This window comes from Dendrobium catenatum, unplaced genomic scaffold (assembly GCF_001605985.2).
Source record: "Dendrobium catenatum unplaced genomic scaffold, ASM160598v2 fragScaff_scaffold_637, whole genome shotgun sequence".
Classification (NCBI taxonomy): domain Eukaryota; kingdom Viridiplantae; phylum Streptophyta; class Magnoliopsida; order Asparagales; family Orchidaceae; genus Dendrobium; species Dendrobium catenatum.
This window is the reverse complement of record NW_021319099.1, coordinates 365,296-378,615: the sequence shown is the minus strand read 5'-3', so window position 1 is coordinate 378,615 and position 13,320 is coordinate 365,296.

The following is a 13,320-nucleotide window of genomic DNA, read 5'->3' as shown; positions in this document are numbered from 1 at the left end:
TTGGATAATTACAGAAGGCGGCGATGAGTTCATGCAATCCGAGGATGAATGGGCTAGAAGGAATCACTGTAGAAGAAGAGATCAAGCAGCTGTAAATGATTCGCGAGAATGGCTAAATAAAAGAGATGAAATTGTTCAATTCATGTGGACTCGCATGCAAAATGATGGATATTAGATTTGTTTCTTAAATTGTTTTAAATTTACATGTAACTTTTATCTTTCTTGTCATTTATACGATATGATGTGCCATTTACTATTTGTTCATTGTTTGATCTTTTGTGACTATTAAGCTGTATTTTCGTTAATGCTTGTTAACTACCTAAAAAAATTGGAAGAGACTTGTCATTCATACATTCAGTCCTTTTTAGGAGTTAACATATATTTATACTATTTATGTTAGGGAAGAATGATTCGCACAACAGAGATGACGGTAATTCAAAAGCAAAGAGAAAAATTTCTTATAGGAGCTAAACCTGAATGGAATAACTGATTGCTTCAAATAATGATGGAATTTGTTAAATGCAAAATGCGCACGTGCACGAGGATATTCAAGGAACTCTATTTATCAGGGCGGAAGCATGAGCCCAAAAACATGAAAGAGAAATTTGGAAAGAGGTGACACGCTCGAGCAATGCAAATAACGCTATAAGGCATCAAAGAAGTGTGGGACATCACATTCAGTGATTAAAAAAATTCAGGTGTATCTGGGATAAACAAAAAAATGGATGGGTGCTGAGCGCAAGGATGTATATGCATCACTATTCAGGTAATATTTCAATCACATAATTTCAAGTTGATAATTATTTTTTCGGTTAACGGTTTTTCTTTGTCTTACACGGCTTTTCCAAGATGCTGCTTATTTAAATAATTGCAATTGCAAACTTATGTTGAATTGGAGATAGTATGTGGTATTGGACATGCAACTGGAGAGTGGCGAAACTGGAAATTCTAAAACTCACTTGGAACGCAACAATTACATTTAAGTGATGATGAATCCCCAAAATTTATGGATGTTGGTGCAGATGGAACCAAAATGGATATTGAGTGGCTGATATGCAAAGAGAAAAGAATAATACGGAACACAAAGAAATCCTCACCTTCATCTGCTATAGGAGGCGGCGTGAAAAAGAAGTCTAAAAAATCAACTGTCGATCACGATATCGTGAGTATATTTGTTTGATGGAAAAAAGTGTGAATGAAGTTGCTAACGCCAATGAAGAACTCAACACATCTCCAAAAAAATTCGGAGTATGTAATGAATGATGTTTGAGTTAACAAATATTCCTGGCTTCTCAGCAAGAAGGTTGATACGATATATGATAATTATACAAAAAATCCCACGCTGATACCATCTTTCCTTTCAAAACCTACAGATTCGAAGGCTAGATGGATGCGTAAAGAGTTAGGAGAATGATTGAAGTTGTTGAAGATTTGCATATCAATTAAAGTTGTTATAACTACAAACTTTTTCGTGATATTTTGTTCTATTTATATCTACAAACAATGGGTTTATTATTTTTATTTTTTATTGTAAGTTTTTATTAATGTTGTTTACATGTTATGAATGAAAACTATGTGATTTATTGATTGGATCAGTGTCTCTATGTTTTCATGGGCTGTTCTTGCAGAGAATCCTGGGCATGTCAATTAGCAATTGTAGTAGCAATGTATTCAATCCTTTCTTAACTCGTTGTCTTCTTCGGGTAGAATATTAGTGGTCATTTGATGGATTCAACTGCTTGTGAATTGTTGGACATGATCTTCAGAGCTTAAAATTTTAATTATGTGGTGTTTCTGAATGATGGATGTTTCATGTGGTCGTGATGTTTTGTTTTAGCTTGCTTGTCCTCATTGTTGGCAGCTAAGATGGTGATGTTTGTCTTTGATGCAGTTGCATGTAATGAGAAGACAATTTCCTGGTTTTATTATATTCTGATGTTCGTTTGTATTTACTGTTTGCCAGCTATCAGTGGATCTTCAATGGTTGAGCTTTCCTTATCGTTTGTTTGATTTATTTCTTGAACTTGAAATTTTTGTACTCGAAAATTGCTTTAGAAACCTCTGCCCTTATTGGTATGCTCTTATTTTAACAATATAAAGATTAAAGAAAAAAAGGGCTTCTGCTTCATATAAAAACCATTCACAGAGTCATTCATGAAAAAAATTATTTATAAAAATATAGTATTGAGAAGATAACCGGTGTTATTGCTTCTTTGCTTAGTTCCCAATCACCTAAGAAGGTTAGAATAAGTAATTTCTATTATAATTTATAAACTATCCCTGCAACTGTAGCTTAGCAGATTTGATTTATTGAAAATTTCATGTTTTTAATGCCAAGACTTTGATACCGTTGTATTGCTTTGAATATTCCATGTTTTCTTTGAAAGCTTTGAATATATGTCTCTTCTACATCGGTCACATATATGAAATACAAGTTCTATTTTCATCTTCCCTGATTCTGTTATGAAAATAGCTAGCATATTTCACAGCTGGGAAGAATTCGATTTACTTGTTCAGTTCTAAGTATGCCTGAAGGCATTGGCTTATGGCTTAGGAGCTTTCATAGCAGAATTCAGATATGGGATGTTGAACCCGGATCATATGCCTGAAGGCATTGGCTTATGGCTTAGGAGCTTTCATAGCAGAATTCAGATCTCAAGAGCAGTTCTTATAAGTTTGATTAGAAAATGGCAACTTTGAAAGCAAAGTATTTTGCATAGCTGATTTATATTAAGAGTGCTTGATTCTTCCAAAACACATTTGGCCTTGCTAAAAGAACTTCGCTGAAAACATTAGATGCTATCATCCATTTAAGGGAAGTTACCCAAAAAGCTTTTTCGAAGCTCACTTTTTGTTGTAAATTTTGCTGCGGCTGTTTCTGATGCAGGACCTCTAAGTTTTATGTCTAAGTGCAGATTTGATTTGATGCTAAATTAATTTGGTGAGATGAAATGTAAATGCTCAATTTTGTGCTATGAAGCAAGGTATCCAACACAACAATTAATTAGCAGTAACAATGGGTAATAGAAAATTGATAATACCGAGTATAGAAAGAAATAGAACCGTCTTCTGCAGCAAAGAAATAGCACCCGAGCACTTCTCTCTTCTTCCGGACAGCCGATGGTTCATCATCATATCTCTGCTTGCAGCAGAGTAATCGTCGAATCGTTCTATTTTTTTTTTTTTTATTATTGATTTGTTGGCTAATGAGTGGAGCTGCTGTGAAAATTGCAGATTTCAAACATGGCTCAGATTTATCTTATTGGGTTTTATGAGGAACGGGAGTTTGCTCTTTATGTGTCGGCTATTTCGAATGAACTCAGAGTTCCTGTTAGGTGCATTCGATTGGTTTGGTGAATTGTTAAGTTTTGTACTTCTGCTATGTTGCTTGATTTTGGTTATTGGTGTGGCTTTTGTAGATATTTGAGAGGATAGATCGCATGGATTGGCAGGAGGGTTGTATACTTCTCCTCATTCTTTGTACTGAAAAGCTGTTTTAGAAAGCAAGAAGAAGCTATCCCAAACAAAGTTTAAACAATTGGTGATTAGTTTTATAAATACATAAGTTATAATGAAAAAAAAATTACAAATGCACTGTTTTTATTTTACTCTTGATATATCTAACCAAACAAGGGAAACATTTCTCCTGTGTTTACTTTGCAGAGAACCAAACAACCTCAAAGTATTTACTTTACACTGCATTTACTTTACATTGCGTTTACTTTGCAGGCAACCAAACAGCCCCTTAATAAACATAAAAGTTGCTTTATTGCCTCTAATAAAGTGACTAATGATCATATTTTGGAAAATCAAGGCATCACTGGTTTTGTGCAGTGTCAATTGCCTATTAAGTACCTTGGGGTTCTTCTTTTTAAAGGAAGGAAAAAAAACTTCCTTTTTGATAATTTGATTACTATTGTGTATAAAAAGATCATTTCTTTGTAGACTAATTTTTTGAGTTTAGGTGGTCATTTAACTCTTATTAGAAGTGTTCTTTAATCACTTCCTGTGTATATTTTTCAAACTCTTTAACCAACTCGTATGGTGTGCAATAGAATTGATAAATTTCTCAATAATTTTTTTTTTTTGTAAAGGGACTAATGGCAATTCTAAAATTATCTGGACTGCTTCTGATAAGTGTTGTGGTATTTTAAATGAAGGTGGTTTGGGTTGTAAGAGTATGTTTGATTCGGCTCATGCTTTTTCTTTTAAATTGAGGTATTCTTTCCATGCTAAAGTGAGCCTTTAAGCTAAGTTTATGTTTGCTAAGTATTGTATGGGTAAACATCTTACTACTTATTATTATAACAAGGGAGCTGTAAAGTTTGGTAGATGCTTTGAAATATTAAATGGGAGGCTGAACCACATATTTTTTGGGGGTATGGAGGTGGTAAAATCTTTTTTTGGCATGACCATTGGTTGGGATCTCACTCTATTGATTCCATCATTAATACCACTTCTATGGCAGCAGTTAATGTAAATTATTTAATTACTAAAAACTATTGGGATTATGATAAACTTGCTAGTGTTATTTCTGATCCAATTATTCAAAAATTTTTGAACCATCCTATTGACATGGAATCTGATGATTTATTTTATGTAATTTTTCTAAGAATGGTGGTTTTAGATTAAAGGAAGCTTGGCATGCCTTCAAAGCTAAAATTGATGCCATTACTTTTTTTTCTACGATTTGGCATAAAATTATTCCTATCACTGTTGCTACTTTTATCTAGATAATTTAGCTTAAACTCATCCCTACATATGAGAACTTGATTAAAAAAGGTTTTATCTTACAATCCAAGTGCCAATGTTATTTTTATGTGGAGAATATGCATCATGTCTTTCTTTCTGGCACTTTAGCTGTTAAAACTTGGGTGTATTTTGATGATATTTTTAGACTAAACTATTTTAATGCTAACATATCTATTAATGCTTTTCTTAATTCTTGGTTTATTTATTCTAAAAGTCACATTCTCAATGGAGAAGATAATTCATTAAGAGAAGCTAAATAGGGAAGCCAGTTTGTAGAGAGAGAATTCCCCTTTTTCAAAATTTTTACTGTTTCATTATTTTCAAAAAATTTTTGTGATGTCTTTAGAGGTGGCGACAGCCACTGTTGGTCACCAAAATTCTGTGGAGAGTTTAACCTCTCGATCTCACTCCCATGTTGTTGGCCTTTTTAATCCTGTCAAGTTTCCTCCATTGAAGATCAATGAACCTTCATCTGTTCTTATTCAGCAGATATCCCCTGTTCTTGGAAAAGGTAAAGAGATTGTTAAAGGACTGTATAGTAAAGTTTCTTGTCCTTCTATTTATTCCACTCGTCCTAAGAATTTGAATGATTTTGAGACTTCTTTATTATCGGGTATGAATCTTTTTGTTAACGGGTTTAGTAATAACATAGCTAAACCTTGTTCTCCTAGAAAAGAAGTATCTAATAATAATATGGATTTGGATAAGCCATCAGATGTTTTCTTGAATGCTCAAGGGGGAAATATAGTTGATAATGTGACATCATTTATTCCGAAAGAGCATGGAGATTTACTTGATAAGGTTATTAGTAACCCATGGAATAGATGACCTAATATTATGATCAACTTGTCCAATAAAGAAGCTATTTTCTCTAAAGATGGATTGGCTGTCAAGTTGAATGAATCAAATGTAAAGGCAAATTTAGAAAAATTATAGTTTTATGTTATGGCATTGGTTTTTGTGAAGGATGTTCTTATTCTCATGGTATCTTTTAAACTACAATGTCAATGGTTGCAGTTTGGAAAATTTCATTTAACTATCACGGGTCTAGGTTGGGTTCTTGCTCATTCTCTTCCCAAGAAGCTGTAGAAAGTGTGTTAGAGGGAGGTCCATGGTTTGTGAACTGGCATATAGTAAGCATTGATAAATGGAATCATATTTTTTCCCTTTCCTGTTTGAAAGGATTAACTTCTCTTATCTGGGTAATGATGCCTTACTTACCATTGCTTTGTTAGAATGAAGATAATGTGGCAAGGATTGCTTCTATGTTAGAACCACCTTTATGGATTGATGGAAATATGTTCCAGTAGGGCAAGAGGGAGTATGCTAGAGTTTGTGTCCACATGACACTTGATAAATAATTTCCATTGGGAGTTTGGGTGGAAGGTTGGGGTGGACAATTCTTCCAAAAAGTAGAATATGAAAAATTTTCTACTTTATACTTAAAATGTGGAAGAATTGGACATCTTACTGATGATTGTCATTTGAATGAAAAAGTTTGTTCTATTAAGGACTCTACTAGATCTGATGTGGAAGTTATATTAGAAGATAGTTCTTTACCTAAGGAGGTGAGTAAAGAACCTTCTTATGGTCCATGGATTCTTGTTAATAACAGGAGGAGAAGGAAGTTTTTTCCAAATAATAATAGAGGAAATCAACTAAAATCTGTTTATTATAGAATAACAAATGTTGTTCCAGTTTTTTTAAAATATCAACCTTTTAATAATGTTTCTCAAGATTATATTATGGCTGATATTGTTACAAAGAATGCGATAGATATCCATCCAAATCAGAAGCTGTCAATAGTAGCTAAAGATGAAAGAGATGGTGAAGATATAATGGTAATGGCTGGTGATGTAGATCACCAATATAAAGCTTTCACTCCATTATTGAAGACTGCTTCGCATAGTAAGGTTTCTTCTCATGTTGCTCCTGATCTTCTTGAAAATTTTAACAAATTTAAAATCATGATATCTTGTTGTGAAGTTAATGAAGATGGTGATCCTTTTTTACTTGAGTTGTCAGTTGATGTTTTAGAATAAGGTTAAATAGATGCTATTAAAATGAAGATATCAGGTTCTAAAACAAATTTGGTAGAAAAGGGATCCGAAGTGTTGAAATTCAAACTCCAAAAGGAATTTAAATCTTTGGATAAAGATAATATCTTTCAAAGGAGTAGAAAGGGTGATGTGTTGAAGAGATTTAAAAGTGGGAGTAATCATAATTCTAACCTTAAATGTCATCAATAGCTTTTTTGAATTATAGAGGGGCTAGGAAGAGGGAAGCCTCTCATTATTTGAAAAAATTTGTGAAAGACTTTGACATTTTTTTGTTGGGCTTATAGAAACTAAAATTTCTTCTATAAGTAGATTTGAATTCAATAATTTGATTGGAGTTAATTGGGATTTCTTCATTTTTATTGTGGAATGGTTATCTGATGGTTTTTTTGGTTTGCAAAAGAACATATGTTGCTTCTTTTTTTTTTTGTTTCTATTATATATGGTAGGGAAGATATCTATAAGAGGAGAATCCTATGGAGGAGTATTAATATATTTTTAGACAAAAAACTTCCATATATGGTAGGGGAGACTTAAACTGTATTTTGTCTCAAGGTGATAAAAGGGGTGGAAAAAAGATTGTTCTTTCTCAAGGTCCTCAAGATATGAAGATGTTCATGAATAATGGAGATTTCTATGATATTGGGATGATAGGTCCTAAATTTACTTGGTGCAACAATAAAAAAGTTGGAGCCCACATTCTTGAAAGGTTGGACCATTGTCTTTTAAATTCTATAGCTTTAGAAGCTATCCAATTGGTGGTCATTCCTAATTTTGCTGAAATAGCATCTGATCATTGCCCTATATTGGTTAAGACTTTTCCTTTTATTTTTAAGAAAAACAAACAATTGAGATATGAAGAACTTTGGGCACCCTATCCAGCATCTTCTATGATAGTGGCTAAGTCCTGGGAGAAAAAAGTTTGATGGAATGTTATTCAATCTCTTAATATGAAATTTATGCTTTGTTTTTTTTTTATTGAGCAAAGATAAACATTTGAATCTTAATGCTTTGAAAGAATGACTTACAAAATAATTTTTTGAATTACAGATGGAGGATGCTGAATGTGGAGGTCTTTTTTATGTTAAACTATATTTTATAAGGTCTAAGATGCTAGAGCTCAGTTCTAAGCTTGTACGACTTAAAACATGGTGGAGACGAAGGGCTAGGGTTAAGTGGACATAAAGAAGGTGACACAAACTAAAAAAATTTTGCATGCTTTTACTTCAGCTAAATAAAAAGGCAACTGGATAAATCAAATTAAAGACAATAAATGAATGATGATTTAAGATCAAATTGAAATTGAAAATTCTTTTTTTGGCTTCTTTAAATATAAGTGGAAGGAGAGGAAATATAATTTAAGGGGCTGGCTGATTCCTTCTTAGGTGCTTGGAGATGCTAATAGAAGTTTTTTGATGGCTACTTTCTCTAAAGATGAACTAGAGCTTGTTGTTGGCCATTTGGAAGCAAATATTTCTCCCTGTTTTGAAGGTATTTCTTATAATTTTATTAGATCTTATTGGTCTATTATTAAAGATGATGTTTGGGAGGCTATCAATTCTTTTTTTACTTCTCATATTATGTGTGAAGAGTGGAAAGAAAATTTAGTGATCCTTATTCCTAAAGTGAAGAACCCTATGTATCCTTCCAATTTAGACCAATTAGCCTTTATTTATCAATATACAAGTTAGTGGCAAGAATGTCTGTAAATAGCTTGATCTGTCTTATCCCTAAGATTATCTCAAAAAAACAATATGCTTTTATAAAAGGTCATTCTTTATCTGAGTATATTTTACTGGCCTAAGAATTATTTAACATGTTCAGATATTCTAAATCTAAGAAAGGCCAGATGGCGATCAAAATTGATATGGAACACGCAAAAGATGGTATGGGCTGGTCCACGTTGAAGCATGTTTTAGAGAACTTTGGTTTTCCAGAGAAATTTTCCAATCTTCTTCTATAATGTGTAGTAAGTCCGAAATTCTCTATTTTGATTAATGGAAATAATTCTAACAGGATAGAAGCTAAAAGTGGCTTTAGAGAAGGATGCCCCTTATCTCCATATCTTTTTATTATGTGCTCGCAATAGTTTTATGATGCATTTTTTCAAAGAGGGGGAAATATTGGTATAAAAGTGGCTTCTAATGTAGAAAAAATATCCAATTTATAGTATGCAGATAACATTATTATTTTTTTTTTAGGAGAATCTTAGGAGTGTGAAGAAGGTGAGTAAAATTTTGAAAGACTATAGCAAATGGTTGGGGCAGAAGATTAATGTTCAGAAATCTTCTATTCTCTTTAATAGATCTGTTAAAAGAAGAAGAATTTTAATTCTTTCTAGAATTTTGGTTTTAAAGTTGTTAAAGAAATGTTCTATCTTAGTGTTAAGAATGCATTAAGGGGATTGGTGTTCTCATATTTTCAAAATCTATTGGAGAAGGCTTATAGTAGATAAAATGTGTGGGGAAATCATTTTATATCTGTTACAGGAACGTTGCTTGTTATTAAATCGGCTTTTATTTCACTTCGTACTTTTTTATCCACTCATTCACTAGTCTCTTTGGGAGTGTTGAATGATTTTGATGGAATGGGTAGGAATTTTTTTTGGCAAAAATAAGGAGGTAGTCATGGTCTTCATTATGCTTCATGGGAAGTTTTATATAGAATGAAGAGATCCAGTGGTCAAGGTGTGATATCAGCTGCAGCTAGAGTAGGTCTTCTAAGGGCCAAATTTTCTTGTAACTTTTTCCCAAATCCTTCTTCTCTTCTTAACAAAATTTTAAAAGCAAAATATGGGAAGGATATGTGGAATTCTAAAGCTAAGAGTCTTGCCTCTTCTACATGAAAGATCTTATTAAATGGAGCTAAATATCTACTGTAAATAATTAGATAGAAAGTTTCAAATGGTTGTAGCATCAACATGATTGAAGATGTGTGGATTTTAGATAAAAGATTTAACAGGTGGCCTACGTTTGTGTCAAATTTTAATCCTGATACTAAACTCCATATGAGCTTTATTCATGAGGGCGAATGGGAAATATCAAAGTTGAAGTTGTTTTTTGGAAAAGAATTGATAGAAGTAATAATATCCATCACAATTTATCAAGAATACAGAAACATCAAATGGAGATGTAGTCTAAGTGTTCATGTAAATCAATTTCTGCTTTTGTTCTAGAATAATGTTATGGTATCTTTGATGAAGATAGAAACTAGCAATGGTTGAAGAAACATAAATTACAACCTTGTGTAGAACTGTTCTAGTGGAGGTTAGTTAATAATGCAATTCCTTCAAATGAATATCTAGTTTATAGAAGGATGTAGGACTGTAATGGATGTTTAAGAGGATGCAACTCTAGTGAGAATTACGAACACATAGCATTCAAATGTTTGTTTCTATATAAAGTGTTACATCTACTTATTAGATGGGGATTTAATATTCATGTTTTTATTAACATGGAGTAATGCTATTGGGAATTGGATTATCTATCTAAGTATTTTCCATTTTTAGGAAATTTATACTGTTCAACTATTTTTTTCACTTAGAAAAGCAGAAATAAGTTCAAACATGGTGGTAAAGATGATATCATAATAGTGGTATAAACAAATTAAATTAGCTTTGTCGTTGCTTCCTTTTGGTTTAATCTTTATTTGGATTACAAGGGTACTAAGCAGCTATCACAAATGACTTATTCTACTTAGTATCCTACTCCTTCAGAATGGATTAAGCTAAATATTGATGCTTCTTTAGTTAGATCATATAAAGCAGGAATAGAAGGTGTGATAAGAGATTATAGAGGATGTTTTTTAAGAGCATTTGTTCCAATTACTTGCATTGGGACAGCTCACAAGTGGAGTTTCTATCTATTCTATTCTTCAAGAGTGGATGTATGAGGATAAAGGAATAATTAAAAAAGGAGACAACAACAATGTGATTAAGTATTTTCAAAGCTTGTTGAATAATGAAGAGGTTAAAGAAGATATTTGGAAGGCTGGAGATTTATCTTTTCTTAAAGACTTCAATCAAGTCTTATTTCATTTGGTATAAAGGGTTTGTAATAAGTTAGCTGATTGTTGATCTAACTATGCTCTTTCTTTAGATTTTTTTCTGGGATGATATTGGTTGTAATAAGATTCCTCCTAACTTTATTTCTTTGTTAAAGGAGGAATGTTTATGTAGGAACATCTTAGCTTATATTATGCTTAGGGACTAGTTTACTTTCCTTAGTCTAGATTGTTCTATTTTCCTCTTTAAATAGTTGGCCATTGTAAAAGATGAAGGTCATTGAATGATATAATATACTCTTTGAAGCTTTTGGAGCTTTCTTCTTCTTCTTCCCTAGATTGGGAAACCAAAATCTTTCTTGCAGGTCGAGGCTTCCGATGATCCACTACATCAAATGTGATAAATGTGTTATCACTTAGTAGGTTGTATCTTGGCTTTAATAATATTATTGCTCTTAGCATTTCTTCAAAAAAAAGGTCACAGATGTAATATTATCCCTTCACTTATTATGTGATATTTATGGTTGGATAGAAATAACTTCTGATCTTTTAGGCTTTAATAATATTATTGCTTAAAATCTTATTGTTCATTTAAAAGGTCTTTTAAGATTAGACAAACTTGGTCTCCTCTATGTTAGAAGTTAATTGTGTTTTTTTGTTTTTATCATTGGTAGCTGGCTTCTTATTCTTGTGGGTTTCTTATGGCTTCTGATCTTTTAGGTTATATTTTAATGCCAGCAGGATATTTTGGTGCTATTTGTCTACTCCCTAGTTCAAGGTGGTTGTTTGGCTTCTTCTAAGTTATTTTCTTATTTACTGTGGCTGGGCTATCTTGGAGCTGTTGCTTTCTTTACATAATTTTTTATCTCACTAGTTGTTAATTTGGTGTTATTAGGGTGATTTTATCTGTAGTTTTGCTTCTATGGGGCAGGGATGGTATTTCTTCTTAAGTTCTTTGTTAGTGATTTTTTTTGGCCTTATCGTGCTATTTTTTGGATATCTGTCTGGTTCGTTAGGGGCACGTAATTTATTTTTAGTTTAGCTTCTATGGGGTTGTGTTCTTAAGGCTGGTCTCTAATGGTGGTGTGTTGATTCTTTTTTTGTGGCCCTTTTTTGATAGGGTGTTTGGTAGTGGTTTAGCTCCTTATGAGTTGTTCTTCTGTCTATTATGGCCTGGATTTTTGGCTGATCATAGGTTTGCTTATTTGATCTATTCTGGTTTGGATTTATCTGGCTGTACTTGGTTGGGTTTTTTGTATATTTCTATTTGGTTGTGGTGGTGGTTGTTTCTCTCGGTTTAATGCCTCTTCTTTCGTATTGTTCCTCCTTCAAATTAGATGTTTAGCATGTTCCAATTTCTCCAAGGGGTTTGTATTTCTGTGAGTTGGTTTGCTACCTTCTTACGTAATATATGGAGAATTTGGATTCTTAATCAGTTTTCTTCCTATCTTGTTATATATTTGGTGGATAATTGCTTGGATTATTATGGCTTTTAGTTGTGCAATTTCCACTTTTGCTGTCAATTTTTCTTGCAGGCTCTTTTTTGTGTAGCGGTTCATGGTTATGCTTTTTGGAAGGGAGATGAAGCTCGAAGCAAATTTTTGGTTTTCTCCCTTTTTTAGGTACCTTATCTTGTGCACCGTAGCTTGTACCTAAGTTATTATGTAATATTGCATAGTAAGAAACTCTAGCTCCTAGGATCTTTTTTTTTTATATAGCTCTTTTAAGCATTACCAAGCTTGAGTTCCCTTTAAGGACCTTGTACTTTTTTTCTTATATTAACACATAGGCCTATAGGTGGGTTTCCTTAAAAAAAAAGTGTCGCTCGATCCTACCACCATAACCAGTCAGCCACAACCGAGAACTCAGAATAGGTCTAAGATAATAGAGGTAATCATATATGAATGTAAGATTTTTCATGCATATATTCAATCTTTAGGGTTTGAAGGTCCCATTGGTATAACTTTTCCAACCATGGTCCCCAGTGGATTCAAATCATTGTAATGAGGATTATAAACAAGTTTAAATCATTTTGAAGGATCCTCAAGGAAGTTTTAACCAAAATGACATGTTGAGTGGCATGACATGTAAATATGTTAATGATTATGTTTAATACATTTATTATTTAGAGTTTGGTGTTTTGAATGGAATGAGTGCTTCTAAATAACACTAGGAATAATTTAAAGATGTAATAGGTCAAATTGAAAATGGCCAAATTAGATAATATGCTTTAACTAGGATTTCGAGCAGACTTGGGTATCCCTATGGAAAAGGGTTTCTTAGGTTTGTAGATTTGTGTTTGCAAAGGACTTAAACAAAAATGTTGTCAACAAATGTACCACTAATAGGTGTGACGAACTAATAAAATTAAATCACACATGTTTGTATTGATTGAGATAGTTAATAGAATCTAAAGTATTTTAGCATATTATTCTAGTAAGATCTGAATTTAGTAGGCAACGAAGTTTGATTTTAGAAGGCAAGAACATTAAAGGAAATAAAAAATGGT